We start from the raw sequence: 19,145 nt of genomic DNA, 5'->3' as shown, positions 1-19,145 counted from the left end.
TTCATTCAAGTGTGATTCACTCAAGAAGTTCTCAGATTTCGGACTGCATGCCTGGATGCCTTTTAGTAGCCCTGCATCTACACTGCAAAATCTTTGCTCAAGCTCGCCAACCATCCTATCCACACACGTAAAAAAAAGTAACTCTCTTTTCAATGTGTCTGAGCTGTTCAATTCATTGCATGCACCTGCAGTTGTCTCCAGCACAAAATCACCCATTTTCCTCTGTTTATGCCTTGTCCTGGCACCTTCTTCAGGGATACTGAGTGTGTGGCATAGGGCTTTGGTTCTGTCATAAAGCTCTGTGGCAAATGCATCTGTGCGTTTTCCCTTAAGTGTGTCACACACTGCTTGTTTGCAGATCAAAGCTTCTGCCAGGTCTAAAGTCTCTTTCTGAAGGAGCTTGTGGAGTCCTTCGGTTACAGACAGAAGGGCCTGAAACATCAGTATTGCATAGACTGCTGAGAACTTTTAGAGCTTTGCTCTGAGACCAACAGCCATGGGGGATCTAATAGCAGAAAGGCACTCCAAAATGGCAGACATTGTGTCAAGCACTGCACTGATTGACGGCAACTGACAAGCCCAGCGAGTGTTTGAAAGTTGGACAAGCTCAACTGTTCTCAATCCAAGCCTTGTCTGAGCCTCCATGAACTTATGATGAATCACTAGGGAGGTGCTGAAAAAGAGTAAACACACTCCAACAAGCTGAAAAGCTCCACAGCCTCTGGGATGACCTTGCAAGTATGGCACAACACCAGGTTGAGTTCGTGAGCGTAACAATGCACATAGATAGCTTCAGGGGGGAGCCTTCTAGAATGTGCTTGTACACCTCCAGTGGTCCCACTCATGACAGCTGCACCATCATAAGTTTGTGCTACACACTTAAGCTCTGCAAGACCACTTTTTTTGAATCTGCTGTTGCAGCTCCTTTGCAATGGACTGGGCATCAAATGACTTCATCTCCGCGAGCGCTACGAAACGTTCCTTCACTGCCCCATCTGACACATACCTGACGCAAACAGCTAACTGCTCTGATTTGACATCTCTTGCTTCATCTGCCATGATGGCATAGATTTTGGACCTTGTCATTTCAGATACAATGACACTCGTGACTTCCTGGGCACAACAGTCAATCATCTCATTCTGGGAGGTTGCTGAGGTATACTGAGCATTTGATGGGGGGTTGTGTTTTTGCAGAAAAGGATCAAATTCCTTCAAAAGCTCCATGCACGCATGAAAATTCCCTCTGTTTGTGCTGTCTTTTCCTTCATCATGGCCACGAAAAGGGAGTCCCTGTCTCCCTAAACATAGAAGTGACTGCAACAATTCGCCTGAGATATTCTCTTCTCTCTTCTATCTCACTCACATTTGCTGATGCTATAATCTGTGCAACATTTCCCTGTTTTCTAGTTGCCTGATAGCTCTTCCATGCAACAACACTGTCTTCATGTGTTTGTGCAACCTCATGTTTGCCAAAGATGACTAAAGCTTTCTTCCAGTTCTTGCAACCACTACTGACCAAACTATCATGTTTGATGTTTTTGCCAAACACTTTACATGGGAAGCAGAAAGCTGTATTGTGATTGACTGAATATTCTAACCAGTTGTGCTTTTCAAACCATGCTGCTAGGTGTATTATCCTGGTTTGCATTTCCGGTGCGAGAGAACTACAAACATCTCCTCTTTCCGGGTTCGGTGGCGGAGTAATATCAACGAACATCCAGTCTTCAATACAACATTTACATTTACAAAATGTCAAATAAAACACGACAGAAGCAACATTTCGCAACAAAATTTGATATGGATTACCAGTGCACACCAGTAACCACTCCGGTGAGTTGATGATTTTGAAAACGGACGTTTATGGTGCTTTTACGGACCTTTTAGGACATGCACCATGCTTGCCATTCTGAAGCAGGTTGAGATGAAACAAAATTAGGCAAATACAGCAGTAAAATTGAAAAAAAAAAGGTGAGGGGGGTTCTAAAACATTGCAGACGACTCATAAATGAGGCTTAATGTTGAAAATACCCCAGTTACGCTGCAAACATCAAAACACATGCAAGAGAGAAATCTCGGTCGGCAGCAGAGGCGTTAGAGGGAATCCCCTCGGTTTGTGAAACTGGAAACTTCCACTTGACTGGAGGAACTACGGAGGCCTGGAGATGATCCTGCAGGAGCTGGACATCCTCTGAGTGAGGAGTCCCAGCTGCAGCAGAGACCTGGGATTGTTCTTTTTCAAACAGTTGCTGGGTTCCTCATAACTTTCCTTACTGCCAAAAGTAATGGGACACGTGTAGAAACCCTCGGGCAAATCGTCGTCTGCCATGTCACACCACTGAAGTGGAGGAGATGATTTCTTGGTTTGACTCATTTTGCTTGTTGTTTATGAGTACTTCAAATCACATTTTTTTAAGATAGTAAGTAAGCATTGTTTCTAAGTGCTTGTTAAAATGATTATTTAAGATAGTAATTAAGTGTTTTTTAGGCGATGTGAAAACCGTTTGCTGTGACTTTCAAATCTGCTTCAAAAACTGGACGTGTTTCTTCAGATAAACTCCTGACCAACTGTGAAAAAGCAGTGAAAATGTCTGGCCTGTATAAACTTTGTGATGTCAAACAAGATCAGAGATGACATCGATTGTGATGTCACTACAGTGATGACATCACAGCTTTGTGAAGGCTTCTGTTCTGTCTCTTCTGGTCTGTGGTTCCAACCACAGATTCTGGATGGAAGTGAAGTCCGGATTCCAGAATGTTGATTTGTGTTCTCTGTTAATCTCTGGACGACTTCAGCTGATTACTTCCTGTCACTGTCACGTTGGAAGGTCCACTTCTGCCAGTTTTTCAGCAGCCAGTATCATGTTTTCCACCAGCAGTGTTTCCCAAGACAGAATAATGTCAGTTTGTTTAAAATGTTGCCAAAATAAACTATTACAATTACAACAAATGTCATCTCAGGGCACTTCAATAATAAAGTCCAATTCAGGCCAATTGGAGTTCAGTTCATTGTAATTATAATCCAATTAATTCAATTCAGAATGAATCCAATTCATTCATACAGAGCAATTCAAAAACTATTTCCTAGCTAAGGAAACCAACAGATGGCACCGAACTGGCACTATTTCTAATTAGATAGAACTTTTTAATAGTTCTATGATCATATCTTTCTGGTTTTATTTGCATTTTACAAAGAGTCCCGAGTAATTATGAAAGTGGGGTTTTAATTTGAAGAAAAAGCCTGAAAATAAAGTGATTTTTAGGAGTATGCAGGGATTCATTTCCATCTAATGAACAGCTCAGTTATATTAAACAGTGGGCCGTGTGAGCAGCAATCAGGGGAGTAAGGAGTTCACAGATCATAGACAGAGGCAACCGTCCAACTATTCAAAGCTTTTAAAATGAGTAATAAAATCTGACAGGTAACCAGGGAAGGAAGTTCTTTAATCCTGGAAATATTCTCCAGGTGATAGTCGGCTGACTTCCTAACTGACCTGATCTGGCTGCTGAAGCTCAGCTCTGAGTCCATAATAACACCCAGATTCCTGCTTGGTTTGTGCTTTTTAACATCACAGCCTGAAGCTGAGCTCAGATTTTTAACAGCTGACAATGACCTCTGTTTTCTCTTTGTTTAGCTGCAGGAAGTTCTGGATCATCCGGTTGGTTATTTGTTGGAGGCTCTTTGCTGGGCCAGTTATTCCTCTGTGCCAGCAGCTGAGCACCAGTTCTGCCAAAACTAACAGGAAACATCATCCTGCACCGCTGGATTATCAACAAGTAACACTGACCAAGTCAGGAGATTAAAAAGGATGCAGAGGACAGTCAACCATCTCCTAAACACGGGACTTGTGTTTGACACCAGTCTTTGAACTGCTGTGAGACCGTTGTTTCCTTCATTCGTTTTTCACCTTTTTTTCCAAAACTACTTGGTCGAAAGGTGTAAAACATTAAAAGTACTGGGTTAAAGTTAGAAAAGCATCATGTTTAGGAAATAAAATACACTTTTGGGGGAAAAACTTGGCCAATAAGACCAGGAGCTCCTGACCTGTCTCATACATTTCAGTAAGACCTCGGGAAATTGTACCAAAAAGGGCAAAACATGTCTCCTTTAAAGGACCAATAAGAGCTACATCTCAGACTCTACAGGCCTCAGTTAACTTGTTAAATGTGTCAGTGGGTCGGTGTGAAAACTCAACATCTAGGATGTTATTTCCAGCTTCTACGTTTAACTGAAATAGAAAATCTGAGAATTACGACAATTTGGGTAGAGCTATTTTACGACAGTAAAATATTTGGCAGTGACTAAGTGCCTTTAGCACAGACAGGAGGGTGGAGGCGAGAGGAGACAATGAGGCTGATACCAGAGCAACCAGATGAGCCTCCAGCGTCCACCTGTCCTGATAGTCCCTCACAAGCAGCTGTCTGTTGTTAGCACGTTAAGCTTTGATTGGTCTGGGCTGGTCTGTGGCATTATTTATAAACCTTCACCCTTGCTGTTTCCTCTCATAGCTTGTTTTCACCATGACAGCTGCTGGGTTCTTCCTGAGGTATAAGCACAAGCTGTCTTTTACAGTTTTTGTTTGATTGATTGGAAACATTAGTTAATATTGCATTCTTACTCTTTGTTGTACATAATTTCAGGGTTTCCCTCTTTGCCTTGTTGACTGCTGCTACATGGGGTTTTCCCACTAAAGGTGTGCCATCATCTGTTGTGGTAAAACATTACATGCTTGCTTGAATCAGCTTCTGCTAAACTTGTTCTCATGCACCCAGGTTCAAAATCAGCAGGCCAGAGCAGCAGCGGCACAAGAGCTGCAGGTAATTTTGGCTCTTACCAGGGAGCAGCCGCTGGCCGCCCGGTGACCGTGCCCAACACTGCTTCCAGTGACGTTTATATGGCGACACCTGTGCTATCCTCTGGTCTAAGTCAACCTGTTCTTCAGGCAGACCCAAGACTCAGTGGCTATGGCTCATTTGTGCCAACGCAACTGGTTGTCCAAGCTCCCGGTTTTGTCCAAGCTCCCGGCTTTGTCCAAGGTGCTCTTCAGGCAGACCCAAGATTCAGCAGCTCTGGCTCCGTTGTGCCCGTGCAAATGGCTGTGCAAGCTTCTGGTGTCCCACAGGCTGTTCAGACGGGTCCAGCATTGAGCAGCTTGAGCTCTGGCCTGCCTGCAACAGGATACTCTACTGTCACTTATGTGCCTGTTGACGTAGGATCTGACGCTGGCGCTCTGCAACCTGGAGCTGCCCCATCTGGACCACAAGGTAAATCTTCTGCTTGGAGTGTAGATGGCCCAAAATATGTTTGGAAGCCTAAAGGTGTCTGTGCGTTTTCATGTAGCCACTAGCAAATCTTGCCGAGCTCTATTATGAAGCAGAAACCTGCCATGTTTTGTTTGAATTAAATTTTTAATTTTTTTTTTTCTTTAAGAACGTGTGTTTTAAAACGCAACTCGAAATGCACTCAGAGTGCAGACCTCCGCCAAGGAAGCTTTGTTTTATAAGGGCATTTTTTTTTTTTTTTTTTTATCCACCCATATATTGTAGTGAATGGTCTGAAACGATTAACGTCGTAATCCACCACGTCCGAGAGAAAGCGATGCGTCTGCTTAAAGTTGTGCATAGATTCAGCTGGCTCGTGTTCCGATTGAAAAGGTTTACAAAGTTAAGATGCTATCTTTCAGATGCGACTTCTCAGAAACGGCAAAGACGGCTTCCATTTGTGTTTAGAGCTGTAACAAAATCCGGGTTATCCGGTTTTCAACCCGGATAAATACGTCACCCGGGCAGACCGGATGGTGGCATGCATTTGATCCGCCTTAAAAAAATAAAAAAAATCATCCGCCCAAGTCGAGCCAGACGGCATTTCATTATGTCAACAAATGGCAGTTACAGCGCTCTTGCACCTTAGTCGTGAGAGAAATGATGAAACCGGAATATATATCCCTCTTTAGTTGCCTACTAGGCTACAGTCATTCTCTAGCATGGTGTTCAGTCACGAACACAGTCACACACTGAGTGAAACGAAACCTAACTCCTGCCCCGTTTGTCACGAGCCTGTTTGTCGGTTAAGTGAGCCATGCCTCCTACTGATCCGTCCTGACTTGCGATCCGTCCGTTACTGCCTGAGTCTGGCGACTCATGCTGGCTCTGGGTGACTCACGGCCCGACAGCGAAGATCCTTGCTGGAGCAACTGGGCGCTCGTCAAGTCACGCGACAGTCGAGGCTTGGGGGGCTCCGAGTTGGCTTGGATTCGCTGCTTGCCCGTCTGACCGCTGGGTCACCCAGAGCCAGCGATTCGGCAGGTGGCGAGTCAATGCCGGCTCGGAGCTTTTTAAGTTTCGATTCTGTCTCGCCCAGTCGGCAGCAAGGATTGTCGTCAACCCATCTGACTGCTGAAGCCTCTGTACCTCGCTACAGGCTCGGGTAAGCTTTCCCCCTGCGCCTCCTACCCCTCCCTCAACAACAACGAAACAACCAAGCCCCGCCACCTTGTGGCAGGTCGCAATATTGCAGCAAACAGACAAGCAAACATCCAGACAAACCAACAGACTCGGGTGATCACATAACCTCCTTGGCGGAGGTAATGATGCTCAGTGGTGTAATAATGGCTCCCTTCTGCTTGGAGGAAAGGCCCTTCACTTTAAGCAGCCTTACTGGGGCACCAAAGGGAACCCGGGCATTGCACCCGTGCTTCTCATTTCGTCTGCTCAAAATCTCTGGAGAGGTGGAGCTTTTAACTTTACGTCCTAGGAAACTGCAACGTTAAGACTCTGTGCTATCAGAACTTTTGCTGTGAAAAGGACTAATTGTGAAATGTCTCCACACAGAAACCCAGTGGGCTATTGCTCCCTCAGTCTTTGAGGATGCGTCAGCCCAAGCCCTCAGCCTCACTGACGTTCTCCCTGCAGCCCCTCTGTCACCACCTGGCCCTGTCCTCCAGTCAGGGGAGACCTCCAGTGTCACCAAGGAAGCTGAACTCGGGAATTACCAGCAGCAGACGGAGGAATTCGGCTACCCGGATGACCGCCAAGGGTCTGGACCGGGATCCGCAACCGTACTGGTGCCACGCTTTGGTGTGGGTGGATCTCCTAACTTTGACTACAGGCTTTTGTACGGCTTGTACCCCTCTGGAACCTACAGCACCTTCAGCCAGCAGCATGAGAAGGGCAAAGACTACTTTCAGGACGTCCACTACTTGAAGGAGCATATTACTGACAGCCATGGTTCTGGGCAGCAGAAAAAGTTCTTCCCAAGTGCCCGCTAGAGCTGAACATGATGTGCAGAGGGTATGTTGAGTGGTACCTGCAAATGTCTTTATCTCAATGCTCTAACTAATCTGGTTCTGTTTCAGATAGGAAAGCTGAATCCCAACAGCACAAGATTCTTTTTAGTCTTTGAATAAAATCATGTCAAATGATCTCGCTTCAGAATGCTTGACTAAGGGAAACGATGTCCTGTGTTCACCATCTGGGTTCAAGGCAAATGGCAGGCACATTCGGACATTCTGCTTTCGGTTTCAAACATGGCTTCTCAAAGCTCTGCATCTTGAGAAGAATTGCTATGGAAGTGTTAAATAGTTGCAGCCTTTGCTCAATTGACCATAGCGATCAGCGACAGCATCCTTTACAGCCATTTCTCTACACCTGTACATGGCAGCCAGACACAACCCCTTCTATGCAGTGCATGCTTGAAATTAGTAAAACTGTGCCACCACGTAACTCCGGGCAGATTGCTGAGTGCATGGTAGCCAACCTGAAGGCTTGCCAAACCAACGTTGTGCTTGAAATACTTGGCTGATTACTCCTTAAATATTCTTCTGCAGTTAAGCCGCAGTCAGTGCTGTCTTCAGCAGTCTTGTCATATGATGACCTTGTCTGGGTTTTTCCCCAAACCCTGCAGACGGAATGCTAAAGTAATGGCTAGCCAGTAGATGATCATAATTTCCATTTTTGTCTCCTAGTATCCATATACTATGACTGTAAAAATGGCTTATGTTCAAATATTCCCTCTAAATAAAAATTTTGAAAAATAAAAAAAATCTGTATTTGCGCCTCATGTCTGATGCGCATCTGGGGGCTTTCAATCAGCCAGGCGACGACAGCATTGTCAATGGCAAGGCGAACTACAACGACATGACTACTTGTATAGGTAGATTAAGTTTAAACTTAAGTTCCAGACTAAACATGGAGAAGCAGCATTTAGCTGTTATGCTGCCAACAAGTGGAACAAACTGCCAGTGGAGATTAAACTTTCACCAAATATAGACATTTTTAAATCCAGGTTAAAGACATTTCTTTTCTCATGTGTCTATGCATGAAATATCTTTTAACTTATCTAGACTGTTGCCTGTTTTTAAATTCATTTAAATGATTTTATTTGTTTCTCTTTATATTCATGTATTTTTAATGCATCTTCCACTCCCTGCTGCAATGCTTTTATTTTATGTAAAGCACTTTGAACTGTTTGTACATGAAATGTGCTATACAAATAAATTTGATTTGATAAACACATTTGACAATGTATTTGAGTTTAATATTATGCCATGTTCATTTGGGTGAACATTTTCAAGATGTAACCTCATGTTGCTGGTGGTCGACTGATAAGCTAACCGTAGCTTCCATACAACTTTAACTTGAGGCTCCAAAATTTGTCAAATGACCAAAATCTGAAGTATTTCCAGAAAGGACTTTTCATATTTTTGGGGGTTAAAATCACTTTCTCTGCGCCTGCAGTCAAGTTGGGCCCTGAACTTTCTGCCATCTTCACAAGTCAACTTTCAGCAGTGACGCTTTACCAGACAGTGCGACTCCTGTGACCTGTCCATGACCCCGTCATGCAGTGTGCCGACTCAGGGCAGACGGCGGCTGCGCAGATGTTTTTCTACATTCGAATATTCATTTTCACCTTTTTTCGGTTTTTAAAACCTATTCAAATTTAGAATATTCTTTGACCACCCTACCCTGTACCACTCTACTGTTGTGCTTTAACAGGGAACTTGTTGCCTTTCCACTCTGTAATGGCAGGTTCTGCAGTTGTGCCAGAACATGCCTATTGATGTTGCATCCTCTGAATTTACAACTTCTAAATGGGAAGTCAAATTTCCTAGTTGGTATCCTGGGTAAGCTTTATCAAGTCCTTGTACAGTTGGAAGTGTACATGGTTTACTGAGTAAACGTGAAATCTTTCATTTGCTATTCTGCTCTAACTCACTGAGCAAAGTATTGGTAGAACTAATGGTGCTCTCCCGGTACCCAGCTCCTCATCTAGCGTTCAAATTTCTAGCCAGCAGTTTTTGCTCATAAATGGTCCAGGAATGATGTTGGAGCAACTCTAAGCGAGAGGATGTGTTGCTGATGCATTTAAGAAAAATAAATTTTATTTGAAGACTGGTTTGTCTATGAAAATATAAAAACTATCTTTTGTATTTTAAGCCTCCATAGATTCCTCAACTGGCCTGTTGGCCTTGTTTTAATGTGCTCTTTTCATGTCTTGTACACGGTTTGTTTTTATTGCTGAGTTAATATTTTACTGTTTTCTGCAAATGCTTTTATTAGTGTGGTCATTTTACAATCCTTGTATTTTGTTTCATTCCATGTTTGTTCTTTTTAATTGCTATATCAAACATTGAGTTACATTTTGCTTGAAAAATGCTCTAAAGTCACAAGCCCTGCAAATCCCTGAGATGCTCAGAGAAAGTCTTAAAGGGGACATATTACAGTAAAATAACTTTTTGTTTTTCCCACCTGTGCTTTTAGAGCATGATTTGGGTGTCTGAAGTTTATATCTTTATATCACGAGTGTTTTGGGTATATCTGGAAGAATGGACTCGCGTGTGTTTACTGCATTAAATTGCACATCAGATGCCCGGGTTTTGATGACGGGAAGCAGCATCAAAGCTGAATAATGTGAACTTTAAATCTTATAGGATGTGAAATAAAATGTGCTGAAGAGCAGGATTTCTCCACACGCCAGTCATCATGATGTGAGTGCGACAGTGAGACTGTGTGATTGCAATGATCATCGTAGATTTGTCATCTTCAGTTTCTAAAGAATTTGTTCCAAAAACCTTCCCGTGAAGTGATTTAATTGTAGGTCAGCGCCCCCTGCAGGCTATAGAGCGAAGAGATTCCTCTATTTTACCAGAGAGCTGGCTTGAGAGGCTGCTGTTGAGCCTGCACATTGACTTCCCTGATGTGATTGTTCTCTGCAGCTGAAAATGGGACTCTCAGATAACTTAGTGTCTGTCAAGCTCCTCTTTTCACTGTGTGTAGTTTTGTGTTCATTGTAACACAGAGAAACGAGGGAAGCTCAATATGATGACATCCTCATAAACTGCATATGTTCTAAACAGTATAGTTCTATTTTAGAAGTCAGAGAAACATCTATTATTGTACTCTATCTATAAAAAGCTTGTTTGTGATCACTTCTCTCGCGTACGGCCACACAGCCCTGAACACGCCCAATCTCTGAAGCAACAGTCAGTTTTTGACACATTTTATTTTGCTTTTAATACATAATTGTGTTGTAATTTATTCTATCAACATATTTCCTTCACAGCAAGTTGTGTCCCTCAATACATGTGTAACGCTTTGACCAAAACCAACTCAACGTGCCATGAGAAAATACGACCAACGGGAAATGCCATCAAGCCATGTGCTAACTAACACAATGAAGGGACCAAAACTAAGTTCTTGTAATGTGTAAAATGCAATTAATCCCACAGCACTTTACACTATAAAGGTATATGTAGATGCGCACAGAAAAGTAAAAAGCTGCACATAAGACGTCCCGGTTATCAGATTTGATACATTTTACTGATCTGAAATGCATGTAATTCTATCTTCTCCCAGCTTTCTATGTTAGACTGATTAAAGGAAAAGGCAAGGCAATTTTATTTATAGAGCACAATTTCTACACAAGGTAATTCAAAGTGCTTTACAGCTAACTAAAATCACAAGAAGGCAATAAAATCATTAAAAAGAAATAAAAAATAAAAAAACCAGGTGAAGAGTGCAGACTAAATACTTTCAGGTGTCATATGCACAGCTAAATAGAACTGTTTTCAGCCTGGATTTAAACATTGTCAGAGTTGAGGCCTGTCTCACATCTTCTGGAAGACTGTTCCAGATTTTAGGGGCATAAAACTGAAACGCAGCCTCACCTTGTTTAGTCCTGACTCTGGGCACCAGCAGGAGACCCCTCCCTGAGGTTCTCAGAGCCCGAGTTGGTTCATATGGCTCTAACATGTCAGAGATGTACTTTGGCGCTTGACCATGAAGAGACTTGTACGTGAGCAGAGCTGTTTTAAAGTCTATTCTCTGAGTGGCAGGAAGCCAGTGCAGAGACCTGAGCACTGGACTAATATGGTTCTAATATTTCCTGGTTCTAGTCAGGACTCGAGCAGCAGCGTTCTGGATGTACTGCAGCTGTCTTACAGCCCGTTTAGAGAGCCCAGTGAGCAGGCCGTTACAGTAGTCTAACCTGCTGGAGACAAACGCATGGATCAGTCTCTCTAAGTCTGGTTTAGACACTATTCCTTTGATTCTGGCAATGTTTTTTAGATGGTAAAAAGCTGCTGATGTTACAGATTTAATGTGGCTGTTAAAGTTCAGATCTGAGTCCAATATTACCCCGAGATTTCTAACTTGATAGTTAGGTTTTAGAGAGAGAGTCTCAAGGTGACTGATAACACTTTTTCTTTGTTTCTGTGGGCCACAGACAATGATTTCAGTTTTGTCTGAGTTTAGCTGGAGAAAATTGTTTTGCATCCACACACTGATTTGTTCGATGCAGCGACACAATGTATCTACAGGCCCGTGTTCTCCTGCCGTCAGTGACACGTAGATCTGAGTGTCATCTGCATAATTGTGGTAGGACACATTAAAGCTGCGTATTAGCTGGCCTAATGGAAGCATGTACAGATTGAACAATACGGGTCCCAGGATTGACCCCTGGGGAACCCCACAGGTCATAGCCATTTGGTCTGAGACACAGTTACCAATTTCAACTAAATATTTCCTGTCCTCCAGATAGGACTTGAAGCAGTTTAAAGCACGACCAGAGATTCCCCAGGGTCAGAAAAGTGCTGATATATTGGAATCCCATTAAAGACATGGTTGGTAATCCTGTTCAGAAACACATTTTGTAATACTGGGTGAAATGGTCCGTCTATCCTGAGAGAAATCTTTACAAGATGTATTTAGAAAAAGGGACGAAAATAATCCTACAAAAACCTCTGCTTTCTGCCTACGCCCCCCTCTGCCGGCTCCCTGCTCCATGTGCGCACGCGGTTCTACCGGCTTTGGATGAAGCACTGACGGAATGGGGAGGGGGGGGGTGGAGCTTAGAGGAGGGGACACTTTCGAATCTTGCTAGCTCTCTCGCTAGCTCTCCAGGATTACCTACCATAGCTTTAATCATTGTTGATTTAAACAGAAAGTTTAAGGCATAATCTTAAAGGTAGAGAGGGTGTCCAGCTCCAAATTGATCATGTAGCTTTGCACCCAAGGGCATTTGAGTGCATCTTCCACATGTGTGCACTTCAGGTGGTAGAGTCAGGAAAACAAAAGCACAGGGGAGAGATTTAAGTCTTGTGTAGGATGAAAATCCCAACATGGGAAGATGCGACGATGCCATGTTTAGGACCTTGTCTGTATGAAGCACAGTGGCATAAGCCCTCCAGCTGTTGTCCCAGGTGAGATTAACAAGGCCGCACACACAGAGGGCAAGTTGAGACTGTTGGTTTAGGGATGTATGGCTCTGATGAGGCACACAGAAGACACCAAGTGTTGCCAAGCAGACGAGGGGCAAGGCTACGTAGCATAGGCTAATGAGTCATATGCAATTAAAGCTTGGAAAAGGCCAGCGAGTGCAGATTTAACTGAGGCACCTCCATGAATAACATCAAGCCCTGATTTATGCAGAGATCAAATGAATAGTGGAAATAAATCACAAAAACCACTTCCTGAGGTGGATCCAGTTCCTGGTCTTTATTCTTTCATCAGTTTTGTGAACCATGTGGCGCTGTGGCTTAGTTGGTCAAAGTGCCTGTCTCGTAAACAGGACATCCTGGGTTCAAATCCCAGCAGTGCCTGTGGTCCTTCAGAGCTAGCTATGACTTATCAAGTAACTGTCTTCACGTGATAAACTTCAAACTTTCGAAGCTATAATTAGGTCTACATTTTAATGCAATTGTGTGTATCTGCATATTATGACCTCTTAATCCAGAGAAAAGCAGATGGTTTTGCGCTACCGCTTAACGGGCTGCTGTGCGCGCTCCCGCAGCCGCAAATCAGATTCTGACAGACAATCACTTTTTGCCACAACACCGGCACGAGGAAACTAGAGCACAGGGAATGGGGAGGCGAACATTGGGAAACAAAGGCAAGATAAGAACACAGAAAAACTTGCACTGGAGTCGGCTTAATTACCACGAGGAGATTTAGTCGAAGGAGAAGTTTTTCTCTCCTGTGTGAAAGAGCTGGATACATGCTTTGAGCTTGTATTGAACAATTTTTTCACATTATTTATTATTATTCAAGTAGTGGACATCCTGAAAGTTTAAATAAAGACTTAATAAAATTCATAAATATCCGTAAAATCTCAACTATTAGCACACAAATGATGACATCACCTCATTTGCATAATTAACGCTGGCATAACTCCAGGTCCTAAAAAGTAAGCACAGACTACAGAATATATGGGGATGGGCGTCTTAATGGCAAATTATATTTTCACAAGAAACAGAACATATTATTTGGAAAGGAGGACGCTCCAAAATTTAGTTAAAGGGGATAGAGAATCAAAATCATCTTTTTCACGTTTTTGGTGTTGGTTCTGAGTCTCCCTGCTGTGGGGAGTACACACGAAGCGCCAGCAAGTGTCAGAACCTCTTTTTCAAGTACTCCCCTTTTTTGAATTGCCCCCAGAAAAAGTGCCAATCCGTGTTTGTGAAAAAGTGATGTCACTTTTTCAGCAATCGCCCCCCCCACACCCAAATCCACAGCCACCCCCTTTCAGACACGCCCCTTCGGCGAGAAACAGGAACAGGTGTGCCTTCCAAGGCTGTGAAAGCGGAAGGCACTATTCACGAGTGTTCCGAAAGCCAAAGAATGAGGTAAGTTTTCCCAAATTGTGTTGCCAGCGGAAAGAGATTGTTGAATTTCAACAAATTAGAGTCAGAAGTGGGATTGTAACACACTCCTCTTACAGCTTGTATTCTCAGAATTGGCACGACAGTGAAGCAACACATTCTGTATCTTCTTCAATGGTCAAAGGTTAGAATCCGCCTGTCAAGTGGAGGAACAGGGTTCGATTCCTTGACCGAAGGTTGCCATTTTCGCTCAGCAGCTAGGGATTCGCCAAAGTCCGTTTCACAACATAGCGTCAGAAAATCTTTTGAAAACCTGCAAAAATTGACTTTACATGTCAAGAATAGCAGATGAGGCTCCCCTCCTATCCATAATTATGAATATGTTGATGTTGCTATCATTAACATGCAGTCATACATCTTCACACAAGGATGAAATAAATAATGGAGGAGCAAGTAATGTTTCCGCCCAGTTTCGAACTGAGGACCTTTCGCGTGTGAGGCGAACGTGATAACCACTACACTACGGAAACCGGCACCATGCCTATTCACTAGTGTTCCTGAAGCCAAAGAATGAGGTAAGTTTTCCCAAATTTTGTTGCTTGCGGAAAGAGATTTTGGAGTCGCAACAAATTGAGTCAGAAGTGGGATTGTAACACACTCCTGTGGGAGAGCATGGATAAATAGAAGCATCGTAAATGAATATGCAAGAGGAAACCAAAAAAGATTCAACTAGCAACACAGAGGTGTGACGTCACATACCACAGATCCTCTCAGCTGGAATTGATCAATCGTGCACTCTGGTGTCATTTCACAAGTGACTAGCCTACTCAACTCATCTTCTTTCCAGAACACAACCATGACAGCACACACCTGAAGGTTCCACCGAGATTTGAACTCGGATCACTGGATTCAAAGTCCAGAGTGCTGACCTTTACACCATGGAACCCCTTCCACAGTCAATTTACGCTCTCAGCCATGCAAATGCTTGACAATGAAAGGGTTTTAGCAACGTGTTTTTTTGTCAATTTTTCAGTGATACTCTTACAGCTTGTATTCTCAGAATTGGCACGACAGTCAAGCAACACATTCTGTTTCTTCTTCAATGGTCAAAGGTTAGAATCCGCCTGTCAAGCGGAGGAACAGGGTTCGATTCCTTGATGGAAGGTTGCCGTGTGATTGCTGCTGCTTGTGCTTTTTTGTTTGTTCGTTTCTGTGTTTGTTCTCTGCTTATCTGTTTACAGGTGCTCCTGGTGCCTCTAAGGCTGGATTCCCCACAAAAGCCTTGGATTGTCTTCAGTTTTGTTTTTACAGGTGTAGCAGCTGGTTGTCTGATTTTTCATTGTTTTCTATGTTTGTCTCTTCATATTTCTGTTCCTTTTTTTCCCTTCTTCGCTCTCCCTCTCTCTCTGTCCCCCGGTCCGGTTCGGCACTATCACACGATCACATCATGTTAAGTATTGTAACAAAAATAAATAAATAAAAATAAGGAGTTGATGGAGGGGGCTGCACGGTGGTGTGGTGGTTAGCACAGTCGCCTCACAGCCAGAAGGTTCCAGGTTCAACACCCAGCCGGGGCCTTTCTGTGTGGAGTCTGCATGTTCTCCCCGTGTATGCGTGGTTTCTCTCCGGGTACTCCGGCTTCCTCCCACTGTCCAAAAAATTGTCCTTAGGTGCGAGTGTGAGTGTGCATGGTTGTTTGTCTCTATGTGGCCCTGCGATGGACTGGCGGCCTGTCCAGGGTGTACCCCGCCTCTCGCCCATTGACTGCTGGGATAGGCTCCAGCCCCCCCCGCGACCCGACCGACAGATTCAGCGGTATAGCTAATGGATGGGCATCAAGGGGAGCTTTACATTCATAAAGCTTCCCTTGGTATAGCAAATGTGTTTGGTATTCAGATTACAATTCTGCTGCCATAATGCTGGACAGGACAAGTGAGTGCTCATCAAACACAGCTCCAAAGCAGTCCCCAGGTCAGAGCCAGCCTTCTTTAGCAGTTTGCTCATTTCCTTTGAGCCGCTGGCTCTGATGCTGCTGCCACAGCAGATGGTGCTGAAGAAAGATGCACTCTGCACCACAGACTTATAAGTGATATGCAACAGTTAAACTCCCAGGTATTCCTCAGCCACCTCTTCTCCTGGGATGGAGACGCTGTTTGGCTTATTGGTGCTCCTCCTAAAATCAGCAGCTGAGGTGATTATTCCCACACCAGGCCACAAAGTGGTTGCCCACCTCCCTGCCTCTTGTCCTTCCTTCCCTGGTTACCTGTCAGATTTTAAAAAAAAACTGACATTATTCTGTCTTGGGAAACACTGCTGGTGGAAAACATGATACTGGCTGCTGAAAAACTGGCAGAAGTGGACCTTCCAACGTGACAGTGACAGGAAGTAATCAGCTGAAGTCGTCCAGAGATTAACAGAGAACACAAATCAACATTCTGGAATCCGGACTTCACTTCCATCCAGAATCTGTGGTTGGAACCACAGACCAGAAGAGACAGAACAGAAGCCTTCACAAAGCTGTGATGTCATCACTGTAGTGACATCACAATCGATGTCATCTCTGATCTTGTTTGACATCACAAAGTTTATACAGGCCAGACATTTTCACTGCTTTTTCACAGCTGGTCAGGAGTTTATCTGAAGAAACACGTCCAGTTTCTGAAGCATATTTGAAAGTCACAGCAAACGGTTTTCACATCGCCTAAAAAACACTTAATTACTATCTTAAATAGTCATTTTAACAAGCACTTAGAAACAACGCTTACTTGCTATCTTAAAAAGTCTTTTTTTTTCAAAGTACTTAAAAACAACAAGCAAAATGAGTCAAACCAAGAAATCATCTCCTCCACTTCAGTGGTGTGACATGGCAGACGACGATTTGCCCGAGGGTTTCTACACGTGTCCCATTACTTTTGGCAGTAAGGAAAGTTATGAGGAACCCAGCAGCTGTTGGAAAAAGAACAACCCCAGGTCTCTGCTGCAGCTGGGACTCCTCACTCAGAGGATGTCCAGCTCCTGCAGGATCATCTCCAGGCCTCCGTAGTTCCTCCAGTCAAGTGGAAGTTTCCAGTTTCACAAACCGAGGGGATTCCCTCTAACGCCTCTGCTGCCGACCGAGATTATGGATCAGAGAAATGACAGAACTCTTACCGAAAGAAGAATGACAAGAACAGCTATTAATAGCATGGGATGGATATTATGAGGACAAAGCTGCTGAAGAAACATTTCTTTCTGACAGGAGAAAAAGACAGAAGAGTGGCAGCAGAGAGCGGCTGCTCCATGACTGAGGAAAAACTAAAGAAGGTGCAAAACTGTTTGACGTGTGAGCGTCATCTCCGTCAAAAGTGTGAGCAGGAGCTCAAGCAGTGCAACCGAGTCACTGCAGGATTGTGTGAAACTCTGAAAGCAGCAGCAGCAGAAAGTGAATATCAGTCAGTTCTGAAAGAGGCAGAGAGCTGGAAAGAGCAACTGAAAGAAAAGAGCCACGTTGGTGGAGCGGAACTCTCTCTTTGATTAGCCAGAACTATCGAGAAAAGCCAGGCTTTCTGTGAATCCAGCTTCGTGGAACACCCCTCAGGACTTCCAAAACTTCCAGACTTCCAAACTGGGTTTCAGTTCCTGCTCTTTATTCCTTCATCAGTTTTATGAACCATGTGGCGCTGTGGCTTAGTTGGTCAAAGTGCCTGTCTAGTAAACAGGAGATCCTGGGTTCAAATCCCAGCAGTGCCTGTTGTCCATCAGAGCAAGCTATGACTTAGCATGAGAAACTGGTTGTTAGCAGGGTTCTACTGAATGCTTTGCATTGTTGGTCTTCATCAAATAATGGACCTTTCAATGGTTATCATGAGACTGTTCTTTTGTCAGACTTGATAAAAATGTTTTTTAGAAGTCACATTTAGTTTTGGGAAAGTCTCAGGACCTTGTTTCCTTAAATGGATCCAGTTCCTGCTCTTTATTCTTTCATCAGTTTTATGAACCATGTGGCGCTGTGGCTTAGTTGGTCAAAGTGCCTGTCTAGTAAACAGGAGATCCTGGGTTCAAATCCCAGCAGTGCCATAAGGTGTTATTATGTACGTCAACATGGTGCCATAACTGTTTACAGCAGTGCTTCAGGAGTGCTGGACTTCCAAAACAGTCTGTACTTGGAGGCACTTCATCTCATGGCTTTAAATATTCTTGAGTTACAGAATCACAAAAAACATTTTCTGAGGTGGATCCAGTTCCTGCTCTTTATTCTTTCATCAGTTTTATGAACCATGTGGCGCTGTGGCTTAGTTGGTCAAAGTGCCTGTCTAGTAAACAGGAGATCCTGGGTTCAAATCCCAGCAGTGCCTGTGGGCTTTCAGAGCAAGCTATGACTTAGCATATAAAACAGATTATTATCAGCTTTCTACTAAATCCTTTTCACTAGTCCACTTAAAGCTGTCGTCGGCAACTTTTTTTTAGTCATATTAGCTTGAACTGTCATGGGATTCTGGAAGTAGAATATTAAATAGGCTGTTTAGGAAAAATCCCGAATTCTGTAGCTCCCTCTGAAGCCTGTAATCGTGCCTGCAAAAATTGAGCGCTCCCGGCTGTTTTTAACCAATCACCTTAGGTTTATTATTTATCTATTATCTGAGCAGAACAGTCACCAACCACGTCTTCCATGCTGAGCGTGAGTCTGCCCCCAGCTTGTGTGCGCGCACACTGGTGTGAACTCACGTGCACAACCTCGTCCACAGAGGGGGAGGGACTTGAAAGTCGTATCAGTTCGAATTTTCCGACTTTAGACTCGGAATTTTGAAAACCTGCCAACGGCAGCTTTAATGAAAGTGCGTATAAATAGCACACACTTTTTAAAGTCTCATTTATGCCTATTTTATACTTTCAGAGTGTAATTTTCCTCTGTTCACATAACAAGTCAAATGGTTAGGGTACAGTACGGTGGAGGTTCTCCTCCTGTCACACTACATAACATCAAAATGAACGTACAAACTGTGTAATAGTCAGAGTTAGAGTAAAAGCTGAGGGCAGGACGTCATTTCCTTGAAATATGTAGCGGAAAATAAT

The 19,145-nt window shown here is 43.7% G+C and overlaps 6 non-coding genes across 6 annotated transcripts; 4 read left to right on the top strand and 2 right to left on the bottom strand.

The window, feature by feature from the left end:
• The first annotated feature begins 13,020 nt into the window (after window positions 1-13,020).
• Window positions 13,021-13,094, top strand: trnat-cgu (transfer RNA threonine (anticodon CGU)). Its single transcript has one exon. It is a non-coding gene; the product is annotated as a tRNA-Thr (tRNA).
• Window positions 13,095-14,550: 1,456 nt separating this feature from the next.
• trnav-cac (transfer RNA valine (anticodon CAC)) lies at window positions 14,551-14,623 on the bottom strand. Its single transcript has one exon. It is a non-coding gene; the product is annotated as a tRNA-Val (tRNA).
• A 344-nt stretch (window positions 14,624-14,967) lies between these two features.
• Window positions 14,968-15,039, bottom strand: trnaq-uug (transfer RNA glutamine (anticodon UUG)). The gene has a single exon. It is a non-coding gene; the product is annotated as a tRNA-Gln (tRNA).
• Window positions 15,040-17,748: 2,709 nt separating this feature from the next.
• On the top strand, window positions 17,749-17,822 carry trnat-agu (transfer RNA threonine (anticodon AGU)). The gene has a single exon. It is a non-coding gene; the product is annotated as a tRNA-Thr (tRNA).
• A 253-nt stretch (window positions 17,823-18,075) lies between these two features.
• trnat-agu (transfer RNA threonine (anticodon AGU)) lies at window positions 18,076-18,149 on the top strand. Its single transcript has one exon. It is a non-coding gene; the product is annotated as a tRNA-Thr (tRNA).
• A 204-nt stretch (window positions 18,150-18,353) lies between these two features.
• Window positions 18,354-18,427, top strand: trnat-agu (transfer RNA threonine (anticodon AGU)). Its single transcript has one exon. It is a non-coding gene; the product is annotated as a tRNA-Thr (tRNA).
• The last annotated feature ends 718 nt before the right edge of the window (window positions 18,428-19,145 follow it).

This window comes from Odontesthes bonariensis, chromosome 11 (genome assembly GCF_027942865.1).
Source record: "Odontesthes bonariensis isolate fOdoBon6 chromosome 11, fOdoBon6.hap1, whole genome shotgun sequence".
NCBI classification, from domain to species: domain Eukaryota; kingdom Metazoa; phylum Chordata; class Actinopteri; order Atheriniformes; family Atherinopsidae; genus Odontesthes; species Odontesthes bonariensis.
This window is presented reverse-complemented; position numbering and strand designations above follow the sequence as displayed.